Source organism: Sus scrofa, chromosome 1, assembly GCF_054392235.1.
Source record: "Sus scrofa isolate SSC_HxYL_T2T_F1_AM1 chromosome 1, Sscrofa_HxYL_maternal_Yorkshire_Landrace_v2.0, whole genome shotgun sequence".
NCBI classification, from domain to species: Eukaryota; Metazoa; Chordata; class Mammalia; order Artiodactyla; family Suidae; genus Sus; species Sus scrofa.
In genome coordinates this window covers 35,956,044-35,978,153 of record NC_139383.1, presented here as the reverse complement: position 1 = coordinate 35,978,153, position 22,110 = coordinate 35,956,044, and the positions used below count along the sequence as shown (strand labels likewise).

The following is a 22,110-nucleotide window of genomic DNA, read 5'->3' as shown; positions in this document are numbered from 1 at the left end:
TATATAGCAATCTACTGATCTTTTAAAATTATTAATGGGAATACTGAACTCTACGGATTTATTCTGCAAATAATAAAATTGCTACTTCAGGAGTTCCCGTCATAGCTCAGCAGTTAACAAATCTGACTAGCATCTACGAGGATGCAGGTTCAATCCCTGGCCTTGCACAGTGGGTTAAGGATCCTGCATTGCTGTGGCTGTGCTGTAGGTTGGCAGCTGCAGCTCTGATTCGACCCCTAGCCTGGAAATCTCCATATGCCACAGGTGCGGCCCTAAAAAGGTAAAAACGAAAAAAAATTGCTGCTTCAATTACTTTCCAGAGACAGGTGAAAAGCAGAGCAGGAGAAAAACAGGGGACAGGGAATAGAGACAAGGAGAGATAGTGAAAATCAAAACTTAAAATCATGCATATGTAGAGAGTGTTTCTTATGGGTCAAATATCATTTGATGTGCCTACACATTTGTATACGTACGCAGATATACATGTACAGATACGTGTGTGTACGTAGGTATGTATTTATCCACCCAACAATTCTATGATTGGTACTATTATTATCTTCATCCTTCAAATGGGAAAACTGCAACTCTGAGATGCTAAGATATTCGTCCAAGATCTTTCCACAGTAGGGGCAAAGCTGAGATCTGGTCCCAGGCAATCTGTCTCCAGTGTCTGTACTCTAATCCACTATGCTATACTACCTAGGAGAGGGTGAGACAAATAACTAGAAAGTCGCAGAGACAGAAAAGGAAAAAATGGAAAGTTAATTAAACATGTAAAACCTGACTCATTCATAAAGATAAAGGGTTGGGCAGAAAGGTATCAGCAGAGAAACACACACATCCCACAGTGGCAATGAAAATGTGGCTTTGAAACACAATCACAGTGAGGGTCATACACACAGAAAAGGTATGGGAGTTCCCTGGTAGCTCTGTGGGTTAAGGATCCAACGTTGTCACTGCTGTGGCAAAGGTTGCATCCCTGGTCAGGAACTTCCACATGCTGCAGGTACGGCCAAAACAAACAAACAACAAACAAACAAACAAACAAACAAATGCATGTACACTTTCTAAAGACAGACCAATACACAAAAAAAAGGCAGAAGAGGACGTACAGTTAAACAATTATACAGACTCAGGAAGAATGGGATGGGCCAGCTAAAGGAGACTGAAAACATAATTCAGGCAGATGGGCCTTTACCTAATTAATGCTGGAATGGCCATTCCATTAGGGTAGCTAATGTCCATTCTCCTCTCTCTATCTGAGAAGAGAGATAGTCCCTTCAAATCACACCCTAAATGGGAAAATGAAGTTCAAGATTCAGAATATCCATTTGTTTCCATGATCTACTGCTGTGTGAAAATAACTCCAAAATTTAAAACTTAAATGGCTTAAATAGTAACTATGTTATTAGATGTCATCATTTTGTGAGTCAGGAATTGGCGCCTACTCAACCGAGCAAGTGTTTTGCTCCACAGGGTGCTGAGTCACTGTTTTTCATCTGGTGATGGGGCTGGGCTGCACTGTGTAAGGTGGCTTTGCTATCATGCTTCACATCTTACACAGTCAGCTGGAGGGCTGGGCTCAGATGGACTCTCTGTCCCTCTCCATGCATTCTCAGCCTTTCCCACGTGGTCTCTCAGGCCGTGTAGTCTGGCTTCTTATTTTGTGGTTTGTGGCTTCAGGAGACCAAAGCTGAAGCTGCTAGTCTCCTGAAAGCAAGGTCTAGAACTGCCATAGTCTATTTCACTGCCCTCCATGAGTCAAAATAACCTCATGCCAGCTCAGATTCCAGAAGAAGGCAGGTAGACTCTACCTCCTAATAGAAGGAGTGTCAAAGAATTTGTGACGGTCATTCATCTGCCACCACATTCAAACCGAAATAGGCCAGTAAGGCACAGACATCTGAGAATCTTGCAAAGGCTCAAGCCTTGGACATTTTCCAGAGGGAATTGTTACGGGAAGCTAGAGTTTAAGAGCAGAAAATGTCTCTGAGATAACTAGTGAACCCGAAGGTTAAATAAATATGGAAAAGAAAAGAAACAAAAGTGTGGTTACTGTCACATGCTTTGTTTAGAACTAACTAACCACACTGCATTATTTGGTCCCCAAAGTGGTCTTTCATGTTCTAGGTCATGTTATCTGTTTGCTTATCGATTCTTCATGCACAAGAAAATTTAAAAAGTATTATTGTTAAAGAGAAGAAATAGATTTAAAGGTGCCTTTTTGTGACTGTAATGACTGCTTAGTGTCATTTCTTTTTTTTTTCTTTTTTTTTTTTTTTTTTTTGTCTTTTTGCCTTTTCTGGGGCCAATCCTGCGGCATATGGAGGTTCCCAGGCTAGGGGTCGAATCGGAGCTGTAGCCACCGGCCTACGCCAGAGCCACAGCAACGCAGGATCCGAGCCGTGTCTGCGACCTACACCACAGCTCATGGCAACGCCGGATCCTTAACCCACTGAGCAACGGCAGGGATCAAACCCGCAACCTCATGGTTCCTAGTCGGATTCGTCAACCACGGTGCCACGACAAGAACTCCCACTGCACCACTCCAGCTTAGTGTCATTTCTTAATTATTCTCAGTGTGTTTAAAAGTAATACACTTGAAAAATGTGTGTAGTACTGCTAAAGAAAGTTCCAATAGGTAAGTTGTCTTCTAACACAGAAGAGAATTTAAAATAGGTCCCCATATCTATTTTGTATGTTCCCTTAGTCTGGCATTTTCTATTTCCTTTAGTACCAGAATCTGGTCACCAAATCATCACATATTGTTTCCTCCTCTTCTCTGTACCCTCAAGTTAGAATTAATCTCTCCCTCATCCGCCTCTGTTTTTAAATGGGTTATACTGTGTTTCTCTTTCTTCCTTCCTTCCTTCCTCCCTCCTTTTCTTTCTTTCCTTCCTTCCTTCCTGTTTTCTTTTTTGTCTTTTTAGGGCCTCACCTGTGGCACATGGAGGTTCCCAGGCTAGGAGTTGAATAGGAGCTGCAGCTGCCAGCCTATGCCACAGCCACAGTGATATCAGATCTGAGCCCCGTCTGCAACCTACACCACAGCTCATGGTAATGCCGGATCCTTAACCCACTGAGCGAAGCCAGGAATCAAACCCATGTCCCCATGGATACTAGTTGGGTTCATTACCACTGAATCAGGAGAGAAACTCCCATGTGTTTTTCTAAGAAATATTTTAACATCTTTATTTGACACCTTATTTAAAGTTCTTTGTGTTTATGCCTGCCTCTTTCACTTGGTAATGAGTACATGAAAGACAGAAGACCCTGAACTTATGTTCAAAATACAAACAAAATGCAAATCAAGAGACTTTGTACATAAAAGTTACTCAATGAAAGGGATTAAATTTGCTAATGCATGCACATAAACCAATCATGCACTTCATTAACCAACCAAAACCAGATGATAATATAGAAGAATAACTACTAGCTTTTTATAGCAACAGAAATAATTTTTATGATGGGCTATTTAAAAGACTGGGATATTTCTGACTAGTTTAAATCCAAAAATAACATCATCTAGTGTCCTATAACATAGTTGCGGCTAGTACAATTTCTAGAGTTTAGACCAGAACTTCTCCAAGTGTAATCTGAGGATCAGCAATAGCATCATGACCTCAGAACTTGTCAGGAATGCAGATTATCTGGCTTTACCTCTGATCTACTGAACCAGTGTCTCTGGATATAGGAATCAGGAATCTATGTTTTAACAAATCCACGGGGTGATTTTGATGCACACTAAATTTTGAGAGCTACAATTCTTGGTATTATTAAAGACAAAATTCTAAGGAGTTCCCTTCATGGCTCAGTGGTTAATGAATCTGACTAGAAATGATGAGGTTGCGGGTTTGATCCCTGGCCTCGCTCAGAGGGTTAAGGATCCGGCTTTGCCGTGAGCTGTGGTGTAGGTTGCAGACGCGGCTCGGATCCGCATTGCTGTGGCTGTGGCATAGCTGGAAGAGAATTAAAAGTTCTTTTAGTTTAGCCCTTTATTTTTGGAATGAGAAATTGGGGCAACACAAAATAGGTAATTGGTTAAATGGAAGAAACGAGATCACAATCAGAACTTTTTATTCCAGACCACTGGTTTTTTGTTGTTTTTCACTTTAACCTCCCTAAAAAAAATAAAATAATTTAAAAAATTAAAAATGTATATATGTGTGTATGTGTGTGTATGTGTGTGTGTGTGTATATATATATATATATATATCTTAAAGTGAAAGAAAAATGGCTTGGGGTTAACAATGCGTGGAATGTGAATTAATACTACGTAGAATTTGACATCCAAAATATAGTCATCATTTGTTACAAATTGTCAAATTAACTGAAAGTTATTAATTAAAAAGAAGCATGGAAAGTTTGTTTCTTTTGGTTGCTGTGAAGGAATCCTCTAGTATATGACTTTCTAATTCATTCTATCACTGAGCGATAAACAATTAGGCACTTGCAAGTACACACACAGTTAAAAACAAGGGAAATATCACTCCGGATATGCAGAGTAGCTCTTTCTCCCAATGATAGATTTTAGAAGGGTCAACATTAATGTCCTGTTCCTGACCTTAGAGGGAAATCATTTATTCTTTTACCATTAAGTCTTAGGTTAGCTGTAGATTTTTACAGATTTCCTTTTTCAGTCTGTGGGATTATGCTTCTGTTATTTCCTTGCTGAATATTTTTATCAGGAATAGATGCAGAATTTTGTCAAGTGTTTTTTCCATTTGCTGAAATGTTTTCAATATGATTTTTCTTTTTTTAGCTTGTAATTTGAGGAATACATTGATTTATTTTCTGTTAAACTAGCTTTATATTCCTGAGATAAGGCCCACTTGATTATGATGTGTTATGTGTTTAATATCTTTAGGAGCTCAATTTGCTCATATTTTGTATGTAATTTTTGTATGGAGGCATATTGATCAGTAGTTTTTCTTATCCGTTTGTTTTCTTTTGTTTCTTGGAAAGCTTTTGCTTAGTTTTGATACCATTTAACGATTTATTTTGCTTTCTGGGGCCACACCCAAGGCATATGAGAGTTCTCAGGCTAGGGGTCGAATCCAGCATACAACACAGCCACATCAACACCAGATTCAAGTCATGTCTGCAGCCTAGATGTGAGGAAATGCCAGATCCTTAACCCACTAAGTGAGGTCAGGAATCAGACCTTCATCCTCATGGACACTATATTGGGTTCTTTTTTTTTTTTTTTTTTTTTTTTTTTGTCTTCTTTTTTGCTATTTCTTGGGCCGCTCCTGCGGCATATGGAGGTTCCCAGGCTAGGGGTTGAATCGGAGCTGTAGCCACCGGCCTACACCAGAGCCACAGCAACGCAGGATCCGAGCCGCGCCTGCGACCTACACCACAGCTCACGGCAACGCCAGATCGTTAACCCACTGAGCAAGGGCAGGGACCGAACCCGCAACCTCATGGTTCCTAGTCGGATTCGTTAACCACTGCCGCCACGACGGGAACTCCTATATTGGGTTCTTAATCCACTGAGCCACAATGGAAACTCCCTGGTATAACAAATGGTAGCTTCATAGAACAAGTTGGGAAGTATTCCTTACTCATTAATTTTTGAAGCAGTTTGTGCGGAATTAATGCTGCTTTTACCTCACCAGCAACTGAGCCTGCATTATCTTTGTGGAAAGTGTTATAACTACAATTCCTATCTCTTGAACAGATATAAGGGTATTCAGATTATCTATTCCTGCTTGAGGGAACTTTGGTAAATAATTATCTTTCAATTCAACAATTTCCTCCCTTCCTTGTGGACTGGAATACTACATTAATGCAATCATAGGACTCACCTCACTTGTCTCCCATCTGTCAGAAATCACTGTCCCTATAGCCTTGTATACAGAGTTTTTAAAATTTGTTTCATATTACTTATACTTTTTTTCTTTGTTTCATCTGTGTGGGAAAACCCCATCCTTGTTTCTTTACCTTGGCCAGAAGTAAAAGATATCCACCATCCATTTTATTAGCCTTTCCAGTGTGTACCTTTTTCTATGCTTGTATTTTAACTTATCTGTCCTTTTCTATTTAAAGCCCATTTCTTGTAGGCAGCATATAGTCAAGTTTCTCTATTAAAAAGATGTCCAGTCTGATCATCTCTGCACTTTAATTGGTGTGTTTGGTCGTTTAAACTGTGTTGAATTTTGTCCTGGCATGGTATTTGAAACATGTAAATTATATAACAGTTAAGTTACTTATAATTAGATTATTTTGAGTCTTCCCTTACACTTTATTACAGTGTGTCTATAGCATAAAAACCAACATTTCAAGTGCTGCCTTGATATCTTTGAGCCTCTCAGGGCCCCAGAGGCCTAGCTGTGAGTTCTCCTGTTCTTATCAGATATATCCTCCCCCCACTGAGAAAGGCTGCCCATCTGGTTAGTTTTCCTATCAGCTCAACCAGGTGCACTGCTCAACCTAACATGTTTTACGTCATTGTCAGCCCACAAAATTATCAAATAAGCCAGTCACAACATCTCATTAAAAGCAAGGGCACCTCTTGTTACTACAAAGCTTGCTGTCCACGGCCCTTTGGGGTTACTTTGCTTCCTAGGTGTCCCTGCATGGCATATGATGTTCACTCTTGCACTGTGGGTATATGCGGCCAATAAACCTTTGCCAGTCTCCTCTGTCCATCATTTAGGGCCATGGTTTTGGCCACCTCATACTATTTAGGGTGGGGGACACCCCTCCTTCATCAACAGGATGAAAAGGAGGTCATCAGACAGTGTTCAAAACAGCCTTCAGTCTTTTTAAAAGATTTACTCTGGAAACTGTTGATTTTCAGCAAGATGTATGTGTTATTCCTTGGCTAATGTAATCCCACTAAAGTGATAATCTTCTGAGAAGTCTATCTGATGGACTTTGTATTATATGATCTTTACACGTTTGCTATCAAGAATATGAACAATTCCCAACCCTAAGTTTTTCCTAGGAATTATTCTGCCTACTTCTTCATGGTAGTTCTTTCCATGACCCTTAGATAGTTTTTCTCTTATTTATGTGTAGATTACTTCTCAGCTAAAACCCAAGAGATCCCTCTGAAAATCTCTGGAAATCTTTTCCTGCAGTTTTTTTTTTTTTTTCCCCCTCTCCAGAAATCTCACAAATTCTGGCCAATTCAGCCTCCCCAAGGTCTGACTTTTTTCTCTTCAACTTAGCAAGACTCTCAGGCTGTTCAAGTTCTTATAATTGTTCTGTAGCATAAAAACTGTCTCTAGGTAATAAACTGATAAAAACATAGGTCTTGCATTGTTTATTTCCATCCTCTCAGGGGTCATAGTCTTGTGCTGTTTGCTGTCCAATGTCTGAAAACTTTTATTTCCCGTGTGTCTCTTTTTGTAGTTAAGGCAATGGATGTAGGTCAAATCTGGTCCCTATTAGCTCATCTTGACTGGAAGAGAAAGTTCTAGTTAAATTTTTTAAAGTGTATTTTTAAACAAAAATTATGTGCTCATAAATTTTTACATAAAAGCTCATTTCCCCTTTAAAAATTCAGAGAATTTATAGATGAGTAAGGACTTAGTTTTTAAAGATTTGTTTTGAAACTCTGGAAACTGTTGATTTTCAGCAAGATGTATGTGTTATTCCTTGGCAGTGTTTCCCATCTTTTCTCAAATCTGCCTTTCAGATCTCTTGTCTTTCTGTATCTCTGGATTAAAATAAGCCCAGATCTCTTGCCCATCAGTGCCAAGTACATTGTTTTCTACCACAATCTTCACCATATTATCCTACTCAAAACTGTAAGCATTTTTCTAATGATTACATAATTATATCAAAACTTTAAAAATTCAAAATATCTTATAAACTATACCACAAAACAAATGTTATCATTAGTAGAACTATATTCTGCCTAAATTTTAAAACCCTAACTTATTTCCACTAAAAGTATGAGTCACACACTCAAAGGCATTAAACTGGGATATATTTAGCTTCCTGTTTTTTAAGAAATTGTCAATAATTTTCTTCATTTTTTTGAATGTTGACATTTTCCAAGTGCTGTATTACATATGCTTGATACATACATAGAGAGATGATAAGTGACATAGGTTTATATATAATATAATGGCTAGGCACTTTGCATATAATACAGTGTTTGAATCTAATATAACCCTGTAAAGTAGATTCTACACCTCTCTTCCTTTTATAGTTAAGGAAATAGACAAAGAGATACAGTTATGTATCACAGATCTGAGATGTATATATGGTGTCTCTGTTTTCAGAGTTGATCATCTTATATAAATATTTATCATATTATATAAATCATATGTATAAATGGAAAATTAGAAAATATAAAATACACATTTTTTAATTTATGGAATCTTGGAAAAACAAATCACAATTCAAGCAAAAAACTTATGAATAGGAAAAGAGCTATATATATATATATACACATATATATATAGTTATAAAAACAGTCGTGAGACATCTACCATTACATCTCTTACATATCACATCACTTTTTAAACTAGTTTATTTAACTATCACTTGAATCAATACCATTTATTTAAATACCATTAGAAATATAACACAAATTGTTAAAGAAAAAATCTTCAGAAGCACAAAAGGAGTAATTAAATGCAACATGTCATTCTCAATCATGAATGGTCAATAAGATGGAAATTATAAATATAGGGTATAACTGAATAATCTCATTAATAAAATTTACATAATAGCTGTGTACTGACTAAATTCTGTAGAAATTACATGACCTTTTTAAGCACCTGTCCAATAGGAAAAAAGTTTTTGATTGAATAATTTTGCACAAGCAAAAAACTCAATAAATGAAAACAAAAACTGATACAGAAGAACAAAGAGCAATGTTACAACTGGAAACTAAGAAAATGGCATTCAAGATATATACTTCTCTTTAAAAAAAATTCTTCATAGAGAAATAAAGTCTTGAGTGCTTTCACAAAATTAGTGCAAAATAATGACAAGAAAATAGGGAGTTGAATACAATAGGCTGGATATAGATAAAAGAGATTAATAAAGCTAAAAGTTGGACTTTTTATTTTAGTTAAAAGAAATTAATGGCAGAACTAGAAAGCAGAAGAGCATGCGCAAACACGGCAAACTGAGCTGGGATGGATGGTTTCCCTCTGACTATAAAGAAAATTCTAAAGGAAACCTTGTTTAAACGCCATAGCACAACTCTCAGCTTAAAAAGAATACTCCAGGAGACATATATAGCAATAAAGCAATAATAGAGAGGGAAAGTGAAGCTATGTCTTGGCCCATGGAGTAGTCAACGAGATATATCTGTAGAGACTGGGATTCAAAGGCAGAGAGGAAAACTGAAATGTGATAGAGTATCTGCACAGTGGAAAACTTCCACACACTTCTCTCAGAAACTGACAGTTAATGCATAGTTACTGATAGTTAATGTTTAAACTTTTTTTAAAGATGTGAGCAACAAAATTAATTAGGAACACATAGGGAATGCACATTCTTTTCAAGCTCAAATGAGACATTTTCAAAAGTTGATTAGGCTCTAGACCACAAAGTAGTCTAACAAATGCCCCCAAATGAATAACATATACAGCATTCTGTAACTACTCTGCTACAAAATGAAAAAACAAAGTTAAGCTTAAAAAATAAACATAAATCAAAATCATAATAACAAATATCTGGACATTTAAAAGAGCACAATTCTAGATAAGTCATGATTCAAAGAAGAAATCATAATGGACAGTGTTTATTATTAATTATTCACTCATGAATTATAACTAGATTCCCATAGAGCAAAACTTGTGTAATACAACCAAAACAATTTTCAGAGGAGAATGTATGGGGTTAAAATGCATATATTACAAAATAAGAAAAACTAAGAATTAATGAACCAATCATCCATTTAAGAACTTAGAAAAATAGGAGTTCCCATCATGGCTCAGCGGCAAGGAATCTGACTAGTATCCATGAGGATTCAGGTTGGATCCCTGGCCTCACTCAGTGGATTAAGGATCCAGCATTGCCATGAGCTGTGGTATAGGTCGCAGACAAGGCTCGAATCTGGCATTGCTGAGGCTGTAGCATCGGCCAGCAGCTACATCTCTGATTCAACCCCTAGCCTGGGAACCTCCATATGCCACAGGAGCGGCCCAAGAAATGGCAAAAAAGAAAAAAGAAAAAAAAAAAAGAATTGAAAAACATAGCACAATGTATTTTAGTGCATTTTAAATATTTAGATTTAAAACATTATAATAGCATATCCTGCATAATTCTGTCTACATAAGTGAAAATGTGGACAATTTCTTTTTTTTTTTTTTTTTTTTGTCTTTTTGCCATTTCTTGGGCCGCTCCTGCGGCATATGGAGGTTCCCAGGCTAGGGGTTGAATCGGAGCTGTAGCTGCCAGCCTACGCCAGAGCCACAGCAACGCAGGATCCGAGCCGTGTCTGCGACCTACACCACAGCTCACGGCAATGCTGGATCGTTAACCCACTGAGCAAGGGCAGGGATCAAACCCGCAACCTCATGGTTCCTAGTCAGATTCGTTAACCACTGCGCCACAACGGGAACTCCTGGACAATTTCTTAGAGAACTAACATTTACTAAATTGACCCCAAAGGAAACTAGACTAGAACTAGGTCATTAAGACAGTGAATTAATTGTTTCAAATTCACTTATTACTTAAGAAAACAAAATAAAACAACTTGGTCCATAAGATTTTAAAAATGAATTTTACCAAATACTTAAAGCAGTAGTTTTTAAAGTAGAGCCCTCAGAACACAAGCATCAGCATCACCTGAGAACTTGTTAGAACTGCGAATTCTCAAGTTCCACTTCGTAGCTACTAAATTAGCAATTCCGGGTGTGAGGCCAATGAATCTGTCTGTATACAATGCATGCTGAAGTTTGAGAATTTTGTTTCAAGGAAAAGATCAACCTAAAATTGTACAAACTCTTTTAGAGGACAATAAAAACAAAAATTCCTAAGTGATTTTGTTTTATAAAGCCAGTAAAGCCTCCAAAATCAGACGTAAAGACTAGAAGAAAGAAAAGTTACAAGCTAATGTCACTTGGGATAAAAATCCTCTAAACAATTAACAAATGGAATCCATGAATGCTTGTGTGTGTTTGTCTCTGCATGCCTTGACTAATTTGAGAATAACAGGAAATCTCCTTACTGTATTTGCCACACTAATAAATTAAAAAAGTACCACATGATGATCTCTATAGGTACAGAAAGTATTTCTGCTAAGCTTAAATATTCATTCATGATAATAATAATGAGCTCAGCAAACTAGGAATAGAAATTTTTTAACCATATTGGAATTATCTATTAAAAACCTTCAATAAACAAATTAGTTTGAGAAAATCATAGATTTTTTAAAAAGCTAAGAACAAGAGGAGTTCCCATCATGGCTCAGTAGAAATGAATCTGACCCATGAAGTCACAGTTTCGATCCCTGGTACCGCTCAGTGGGTAAGGATCCAACAGTGCCATGAGCTGTGGTGTAGGTTGCAGACATGGCTCAGATCTGGCATTGCTGTGGCTCTGGTGTAGGCCGGTGGCTATAGCTCCAATTCAGCCCCTAGCCTGGGAACTTCCACATGCCACAGGTACAACCCAAAAAGCGAAGCAAAACAAAACAAAAAAATAATAAAGAGAACAAGACAAAGATACCTGCTATTACCACTCTTATTCAGTATTGTACTGGAGACTGTATCTATGCAATAGAATAATAAAAGAGATAAGAGGAGATCAATTAGAAAGAAAGAAACAAAGCTCATTTTTAAGTGATGTTATTATAAATACAAAATTTTGGGACACTTCATAGACTAATCAATAAATTTCAACGATGCTATTAAGTATGAGATCACGGTGCAATCAATAGGATTCCTCTGCAATTACAAATTTTCTTATTTATAGTAACTTAAAAAATTTTAAGCCACTCAAGAATAAATCTAACAAAATAAGCAAGATATACAACCCTAAGGATATGGTAATGTAAACACTAAATAGATGGAGAAGATAGAATGTGAAAAGGATAAAAGATATATATATAATATGTGTGTATATATACGTATGTATATTTGTTGTTTATCTTCAAAATTAACTGAGCATCTTGGGTTTTAGGGGTAACCCTATGTTAATTCATCTACTGATCCATTATAACTCAAAACAATCCCAATAGGATTTTTAATAGAATTTAGAAATAATCCTAGAAGTCATATGGAAGAGTAAAACATGCAATATATATAAATATGAAAATGGTTTTTCCAAGAATAGTGAGTAAAGAAAACCTAGAAGTTCTCGTCATGGCTCAGTGGTTAACGAATCTGACTAGGAACCATGAGGTTGCAGGTTCCATCCCCAGCCTTGCTCAGTGGGTTAAGGTTCTGGCGTTGCCGTGAGCTGTGGTATAGGTTGCAGATGCAGCTCGGATCCTGTGTTGCTGTGGCTCTGGTATAGGCCAGTGGCTACAGCTCCAATTCTACCCCTAGCCTGGGAACCTCCATATGCCTCAAGAAGCAGCCCTAGAAAAGGCAAAAAGAGAAAGAGAGAAAGAGAGAAAGAAAGAAAGAAAGAAAGGAAGGAAGGAAGGAAGGAAGGAAGGAAGGAAGGAAGGAAGGAAGGAAGGAAGAAAGAAAGAAAGAAAAGAAAGAAAGAAAGAAAGAAAGAAAGAAAGAAAGAAAGAAAGAAAGAAAGAAAGGAAACCTATACTGCTCCTGTGTTTCTCCTTTACTCTCACACTCACAATAGTTCTGACACCAGCTATGTGAGGTTTTCCGCACACCAAGCAATTTTGTGGCACCACCTGGGTGTCCTACAATTTGACTCAATTCTGACACTATCTATGGAGAGAGCATCTTATGCCACAGGTTAAGGGCTCAGTCTCACAAGGCTACCCTCCTTCTCAGATGCCAATAGCAAGTCCAGGATCCAGATTGTCACCTGTACTTCTGACTGATCAGCTATAAATTGGAGTTCCTATCACCACCTCCCCAGGTTCAATGGCTTTTCTAGAGCATCTCGCAGAATTCAGGAAACAATTTCCTTACTGCTTACCAGTTTGTTATAGAAGAATATGATAAAGAATACAGATGAGCAGCCAGATGGAGGAGCGGCATAAGGAAAGACAGTGGGAAAGAGTTTGGAGCTTCCAAGCTCTATACAGGCACACCACTTTCCCAGCACCTCCACTTTGTCCAGTGATCCAGAAACTCCCTGAAACTGGTAGCTTTGGGAGTTTTATGGACACTTCATCAGGTAGCCATGATTATCAATAATTCAATTCCAGGCCCTCTCCCTTTCCTAGGAGACAGTGGATGGGGATGAAAGTTCCAAGCTTCTAATCATATCTTGGTCTTTCCAGTGACCGGCCTGCATTGATGAGTCCACCAAGAGTCACTGCATTAGAATGAAAGACAACTGCTATCACCTAGGAAATTCCAAGGGATTTAGGAACTCTGTGTCAGGAACAGGGGTCAAATACCAGATGTTAGAACAAAGGATGCTCCTAATTCTCTTATCACTTAGAAAGTTATAAGAATTTAGGAGATCTGTGCCAGGAACCTGGGCAAATTGTGCTATATATTTCATCTCCTACTCTACTATTGAGTAGGAAATTGTATATACGTACATATACATGTATATGTGTTGTATTATCTCATAGACAGGTTTTTGCTTTAGACCTGTGATTAAAGAGAGTAAAGAGATACAGAGACATTTTAAAGAAGTCTAACACAAAAAGGAGTGTCTTTCCCAAAGATAAACAAAAAATTTTCACCCAAAACCCCCAAAAAAAACTCATCCCTGATTATACGTGAATTCACCTATTCATTCCTACTAGGTGATAAAGATAGGGGAAAATAGGAGTTCCCATCATGGCACAGCGGTTAACGAATCCAACTAGGAACCATGAGGTTTCGGGTTCGATCCCTGGCCTTGCTCAGTGGGTTAAGGATCTGGCATTGCCATGAGCTGTGGTGTAGGTTGCAGATGTGGCTCGGATCCCGCATTGCTGTGGCTCTGGCGTAGGCCGGTGGCTATAGCTCTGATTCGACCCCTAGCCTGGGAACCTCCATATGCTGCAGGAGCGGCTCAAGAAAAGGCAAAAATACAAAAAAAAAAAAAAAAAAAAAAAAAAAGGGAAAAGAGACACTCCAGAGCACTGGTCATTACTTTCACTCATATTCTTCTCTGTCCATCAGGAACGCAAAAAGTGCTTTTGATGTGAGGCAATAGAAAGCAAAAATGAAAGCACTATAATTTGAAAATGAATCATGACCATCATTTCACCTCAGTAACAATGTTCCGGGGCTGATCTAATCATAGCCTTGTCCTGTGGATACATCCAGCATCTCTAGAGAAAAGCAGACCAGATGGGTGTTGGTAAGATCAGTGTAGGATTCTATGTTCGAGATAGATGCAATTGAATCACAAGAAACTTAAAGGAGAAAAAGCATACTTTCATAAAAATGCAATCATGTGTAGAATTTGTATCACTTAGGATTCTTTAGGTCCAATAAACAAAAGTCAGCCTAGCCTAATGAGCACAGAGGAATATTTTGGAGGACTGAAGAATGTGACATCTTTACACAATCTCAGAGTCAGTCTCAGAGAAGTCAGAGGCCAAAGTTTCTATGGGGAAAATGAAGAAGAATGGACAGTCACAGCCAGATGGAATTGATCCATTCCAACTGTTTTTTCCACCTTTTTCCACATTCCGCATGAGCTTCGAATTCCAAGGAGAGGAAAGGATCTGATTGCTATAGCTTGGGCTGCATGTCCATTCCTTGGCCAGGGAAAATGGGACATCTTGATTGATAATTCCATGGTTGCATCCAATAGTAAAGGAGTGGTTTTCCCAATGTAAGTTCAGGGCACCATTTCAAAAGAAGGGGAAATGCATTTTTGGCAGCCGTAAACAACAGATGTCCACTGCATGACTGAATAACACAGGTTTTGGGAAATGTACCAACCTAGATCAACATCGTGATTGCAAGTCAAACCTTGGTGGAAGACCAGGACTTTCTTTTTTTCTTTCTTTTTTTTTAGAGCCGTGCCTGCAGCATATGGAATTTTCCAGGCTAGGAGTCAAACTGGAGCTGCTGCAGCTGCTGGCCTACCTAAACCACAGCCACAGCAACACCAGATCACCAGAGCTATGTCTTGGACCTATACGGCAGCTAGCAAAAGGCTGGATTCTTAACCCACTGAGTGAGGCCACAGATCAAACCCACATCCTCATGAATACTGGTTGGGTTCGTTTTCCCTGAACTGCAATGGAAGTTCCAAGACCATGATTTTTTTAGTGAGAGAAAGGATTTTTTTCAAGATTTGTCATTTTAGAAAGTGGTTAATAGTCGAGTAGGAAATGAAATAAGCCTTGGTCTGTGAGAGGAAGGGTCTTTCTTCACTCTCTGGAGCTGAAGGCATGATGTTGACACCAAGATGGTATCCTAGAACTACTCCAGCCTGCGGTGGCTGCTGGGAAATCTCTGTTGTGTGAAGTGCAACAGCAACAAAAACAGAAACAGATAAGCTGCTTTTTGGAGCTTCCTGTATCCATGACAGTAGCTGCAGAATTCTTCCATGTTATGGAACTTACCCCTGAGCTAGTGATGGATAATAGGTGCATAGCAAAAAAAAAAAAAAGCAAAAAGAAAACAACCATTCCCCTGCCACGACTGCCCTCTCCCACAACAAAACAAAGCAAAAAAAAAAAAAGCCGCTAGTCATTTGGACTGCAGAAGTTTTTTCTTTTTTCTTTCTTTCTTTCTTTCTTTTTTTTTTTTTGGTTTTGTTTGTTTGTTTGTTTGTTTCTTTAGGGCCACACATATGCGGCATATGGAGATTCCCAGACTAGGGCTTGAGTCAGAGCTGCAGCTGCCTGCCTATGCCACAGCCACAGTACCAGATCCCAGCCCGTTCTTTGACCTACACCACAGCTCACAGCCACGCCAGATACTTAACCCACTGCGTGAGGCCAGGGATCCAATCTGCGTCCTCATGGATGCTAGTCAGATTCAGTTCTGCTGAGCCATGATCAGAACATGCAGAAGTTTTTTCTTTGCTTAAGATCAGGATGGGCGACAGAGGATTGGATTCGGAAGATGTGGTATATATACACGATGGAATACTACTCAGCCATAAAAAAGGATGACATCATGCCATTTGCAGCAACATGGATGGAACTAGAGAATCTCATCCTGAGTGAAATGAGCCAGAAAGACAAAGACAAATACCATATGACATCACTTATAACTGGAATCTAATATCCAGCACAAATGAACATCTCCTCAGAAAAGAAAATCAATCATGGACTTGGAGAAGAGACTTGTGGTTGCCTGATGGGAGGGGGAGGGAGTGGGAGGGATCGGGAGCTTGGGCTTATCAGACACAACTTAGAATAGATTTACAAGGAGATCCCGCTGAATAGCATTGAGAACTATGTCTAGATACTCATGTTGCAACAGAAGAAATGGTGGGGGAAAAACTGTAATTGTAATGTATACATGTAAGGATAACCTGACCCCCTTGCTGTACAGTGGGAAAATAAAATTAAAAAAAAAAAAAAAAAAAAAAAAAAAAAGATCAGGATGGGGTTTCCTCAGTGGTGACCAACAGACAGTCTGTGGCCAGCAGAGTTACACTCAAGAGAATTATCAGCTGCAACAGCATAGAAACCAGATGAGAATGCTCTAGTGAAAGAAACTACTTAGTCCAAAGCAAGCATTTAGTGAAAATCCATGTAACCATTCTTTCAAAATTAGATACATATAAAAGACTATAAACACGCTAGAAACTAGAAACACACATTTAAATAAAATATGTGCATTTAAGTATTTGTATAGATAATAAAGAGAATACATATTTCACATAGGAAATAATTGCTGCTAATATTTCCAACAGTTTTTCATTCCCCCTTTAAGATATTTTTGATGTTACAGAAGAGTGCCATTGTTATGGCGTCAAAATTGTTCTTTTCCTGTGTAATTTCTTCCATTTCGTTTATGCTTGGAAAGTGCTTCTCTGCAAAAGACCAGTGTTGTGGTGTCTATAATTCACTTTAAAGAACTTGAGCTTAGACAGTGTGCTATTATGTATGTGCTACTTGGCTTAATATACTCATTATGTGAAGTTATTTGCCCTAATTAGAATTTCCCATCCAAATGATGATCAGTTAGCACTCAATCGGAAAGGCGGCACTCCAAAGATTCCGAGTGCTTCAGCTAGTTTGTCTCTAATCACCACCAGAATTTTCGCTAATCCATGTATGAATGGTAAAAAAGAGTTTTTGTTGGTGAGACGGATTTTTATTGATGAAAATAATGGCATTTGAGATATGTACATTGGATAAAAATTTCAGGGATACTTCCTACACTTGCTTAAACAGTATATAAGAATTTAGGGAGTCCTATATCCTGTTGGCTTAGGAATGACACCAAGACTTGATCCCTAATGAGATGTTGTGTCCACTTTCTAATAAAAACTGAATAGATGGCTACTTGTGGGGAAGAATTGGGTCTGAGAACTGCTTTCTCTATAATCTGATATTACAGAGGTTATGAGGAAGCAATTAATCTTCACTCACCTTTAACCCTTGGAGGTTACAATTTATTAACAAGAATAATCTAAGAGTTAGGACAACCTGTATTTTCTTCTAATTTATTTCATGATTTCATCATTCATATCTAACTCTTGATCCATCTGGAGTTTTTAATTTCAAATGGCTACAGGACTGGAGCCCCTTGTACAAATGTGGGAGGCCAGCTGGTGTAAAACAGGAGGTAGGAAGAACTGTGCCAAATTGCTGAGCACCAGGAGGGCCACCGGTCCTCTGTTCCTGCCAATTGCTGCCATCTGGGAATGTGGTTCCAGTGTTGCTATATCTCCCGATTTCTTTTTTCTTCCCAAGTGTTTTTTCTTTTTTGAACATTTATATTTTGGTGTAAAATTTTCTGATATTTAAAACATGATGCAACAAACAGTATACATTTGTGGCCCAATTATGGTACAAGGGTGGCGAGTTTTCAATCTTCGCTTTAAAAGTCTAAGAGGTGGAGAGATGATTTTTTTTTCTCCAAGTATGCAATTTTCCCCCAAACTGTTGATAACTCAGGCTTTCATTTTAAAATCATATTCTTCCTTCAGCAAACACTGTACACTTGTCTACTAGTAGCTATCATTTCCTGCATATTTGGGTAAATTTAAGACTAATTTGTCCATCTTCAACATCCTTCAGGTTTTGACTTAAAATTTTAATTTCAAAGTAAATCCTCATTAGTTCAAAATTATAAATAATATCAATGAAATAAGTAATTTTTAATATTTTAATAAAATATTAATTTAACATTTATTTTGTATCTACTTATTTGACTTAAGGTTTTTCTAGTTCTAAGAATTTTATAATTTATTCCTTTTATTCTTTCTAAATGTATAACTGAATAAGCGGCCATCATTTTCTGGGCTATAAAATATCTTATATAACATGGAGAGTTGCTATTTGTTGAAAGTTTTAAAGAGTTCAGCATTGAAAATATCATGTCTTGGAACGATTTTCTGAAGTTCATTGGATGTATCCATGATCATTGGATACATGTCTTGTGATTCTCATCATTTTTATTTTCCTAAAAAAGTGTTTTATTTATTTAAGATTTTTGTTGTTACCAACTATGTGCCTCTGTTCTATAAGCTTTAGGCTGTAAAGACACACAAGGCCCCTCTTCTCAAGGAACAGACATTCTCAGAAGCAAAAAAAGACAAGACATAAAATTTTTAAACATCTAGTAATGAAAAATACCTCTGTGATATAAAGAATGACAGGCTGAGGAATGTTGGAGAATTATGAGCAGTTAAGGCTCTTAGGAAGTGACAGTTAAGGCTGAGACATCATTGACAAGAAGGAATCACCAAAGATCTAGGGGAAGAAATTTGTCCTAATCCATTTGGGCTGCTATCCCAAAATACCATGGACTCAGTAGCTCATACAAACAACAGAAATTTATTGCTCACAGTTCTGGAGGCTCTAAGTCCAAGATCAGAGCACCAGCATGGGTGGGTGAGAGCCCTCTTCCAGACTGCAGACTCTCCTTGCAGCCTCACAAAGTGGAAGGGTTAGAAAGCTCTCTGGGGTTTCTTTTATAAGGGCACCAATCCCTCTGACAAAGGCTCCACCTTCATGAGCTAGTCTCCTCCCAAAGGCCCCATCTACTAATAACACCTTAGTGAATTTAGGATTTCAGCATGAATTTTGGGAAGGACGCAAACATTCAAACCATAGCAAGAGTTTATGTGGAAAGCACAGTTAATCCAACGAGTAGGAAGAATTTCCACATGTGCAAAGATGGTATGTTCCAAGTTATTCATGTCACTGAAATTTTCAAATGTATTATCATAATGTTAGTAATAACTTCATTATATACGGCTGCTTTCCTTTCTTATTCTTGATAATAATGCTTATTTGCATTTTACAACTTTCCTTAATAAAATTTGCCCAAGATTTATCTATTATATTGTGAATTTGTTTTTAAAAAATAAAAACTTTTGAATTATAATTCTACTTTGATTTTTATATATAAGATTTTATCCCTCTAGTTTTATGTCCTTTCAAAAATTCTTGGAGTTCCCATCATGGCTCAGTGATTGGTCAGTCCGACTGGGAACCATGAGGTTGGGGGTTCAATCACTGGCCTCATTCAGTGGGTTATGGATCCCCAATTGCTGTGGCTGTGGTGTAGGCCGGTAGCTACAGCTCTGATTAGACCCCTAGCCTGGGAACCGCCACATGCTGCCAGTGTGGCACTAGAAGAGATAGAAAGACCCCCCAAAATTCTTTGTTTTGTTCTTTACATTTATTTATTTATTTATTTATTTATTTTCTTTTTAGGGCCACACCCACAGCCTATGGAGGTTCCCAGGCTAGTGGTCGAATCAGAGCTGTAGCTGCTGGGCTATGCCACAGCCACAGCAACACAGGATCAGAGCTGCATCTGTAACCTAACACCACAGCTCATGGCAATGACAGATCTTTAACTCACTAATCTAGCCTAGGGGTTGAATCTGTGTCCTCATGGATGCTAGTCAGACTTGTTTCGGCTGAACCACCACAGAAACTCCCTGTCCTTTACTTTTATTAATAAAAAATTTTAAGTACATGAAATTTTCTGAGTTTGGTTTTGCCCATGTTCAAAAAAAATGCTAAAACATTGTGTTCTTGTTTTAAGACTGTCTCAAATTATAATATTGATGTTACTCTTGTTTCAAGATTTAGCAATTTTACTTTGAACTTTGAAATGATACAAATTTTTCCCATTTAATACTATGTTATTAATACTGTTTAATTACATTATTATCAGGAAAATATGGTCAACAAATTTTTGATTTGAGAAATTTATTGAAATTATACTTTGTAGTCAAAGTATACCAATTTTTTTCTTCTTTTCTGTTTGGTAATTATTATATGGATATTTGGATATAAGGGATATCTTCTCTTGCCAATATAAATTTTATTGTATATCCATAGATTCAGCCTATCTTGTAATTTCTCTTTGTCATTATCTTTTTTTAATCTATGTACTCTTTGGAAGATTGAGAGACGTGTCAATTTTGCAAAAAACAGGTGTTTTTTTTTTCACATTTGCCTTATATTTCTATCAGTTTAGAAGGGCTGTGAAAGTGTGAGAGCCATACGAAAGTTTGTAGCTAGAGTATGGGACTGTATGTTGCCAAATCTAAGAGCCATAGCATGTATCGAGTTGTTTCTTGTTTCAAATACTGCAGGAAAAAATAACTCATACTTAAAATATAGGGCCTATATATGAGCTCACATAATTGAGAAGTTCAGAGAAAAGACAGGCTTTCAATGTGCTTCAGTGTGTTTCAGTGAGGTCTCTGCCATTCTCAGTCCTGTTGTCCTCCATCTATTATTTCACCATCAGGCTGGTTTTCCTCATGGTAGCAATATGGATGAGGCAGCTCAAGTGAGAGCTGCACTTGGTGCCACTGAAAGGAGCAGAGGGTCTGTATTTTAAACCTCTCCGTTAAAGTCCCAGAATTTCACGAGATAGCACTGACTTGGGTCAAATGCCTACATCTTCCTTCATACTAGCCTGAGGCTGCTATGTCTTCACTGATTTCATCTAGTTTACATGCTCCACTTATAAGAATGGAGTAGAATTCCCCAGAATCTCATGAAGTCTCTATGGATATCAAGGACAATGTGGAAGAACAAAAGAGGAAGTTCAATTCTTTCTTTTTTTCTAAGATTTTTAATTTTCTAGGAGTTCCCTTCGTGGCTCAGTGGTTAATGATCTGACTAGGATCCATGAGAATGAGGGTTTGATCCCTGGCCTCACTCAGTGGGTTAAGGACCCAGCATTGCCATGAGCTGAGGTGTAGACAGCAGATGCGGCTCAGATCCCGCATTTCTGTGGCTGTGGTGTAGGCCAGTAGTTGTAGCTCTGATTCAACCTCTAGCCTGGGAACTTCCATATGCTGCGGGTGTGGCCCTAAAAAGCCGAAAAAGAAAAAAAAAAAAAAAAAGAAAGAAAAGGAAAAGATTTTTATTTTTTTAAATTATAGTTGATTTACAATGTTGTGTTGATCTGCTCTACAACAAAGTGACCCAGTCATATATAAATATATATCTATATGCATATACATATACGTTGTTTTCTCGCATTATCCTCCATTATGTTCCATCACAAGTGACTCGATATAGTTCCCTGTGCTGTATAGCAGGTGGGAAGTGCATTTCTAGTCGGAGTAGCAGCTAATTCCTTGTCTGTTGATGTCCAGCCTATGGCATTTCTATATTCTGCTTTGTATCCAAGGCAGTTGGAAAAGTCATTTTCCAGAATCCATTGACCCTTGTTTCCTACCCAGTGGGAGGTACCTATATGAAAGTGGAAGGAGGGAGGGAGAATATGATTCTTTTCTTGTCCCTGGCTGTGGCAGTGGTGGGATAAGCTACTGCTGGTGGCCATGAGTTCTTGGATTCTGTAGCATCAGTGAGCATATGGGCTCCTGGCTTCCTACTGCAGCAGTTCATAGAGAAGGGCTCTAGCAGCCTCCAGGAGTATATGAATAGGCTCCTGGGAACATCAATAGCCCTCTGTTCCTCCAACATTAGGAGAGTTA

General features: G+C 38.1%; 1 long non-coding RNA gene across 1 annotated transcript in view; it reads right to left on the bottom strand.

Annotated features, from left to right (window-relative positions):
* The window catches only part of LOC146406031 (uncharacterized), a 41,775-nt gene extending 22,691 nt beyond the window's left edge, over positions 1–19,084 (bottom strand). Inside the window, exon 1 of the long non-coding RNA XR_014804030.1 lies at positions 18,985–19,084. This is a non-coding gene — a long non-coding RNA (uncharacterized LOC146406031). The remainder of the gene's footprint in view (positions 1–18,984) is intronic.
* Between the last annotated feature and the right edge of the window lie 3,026 nt (positions 19,085–22,110).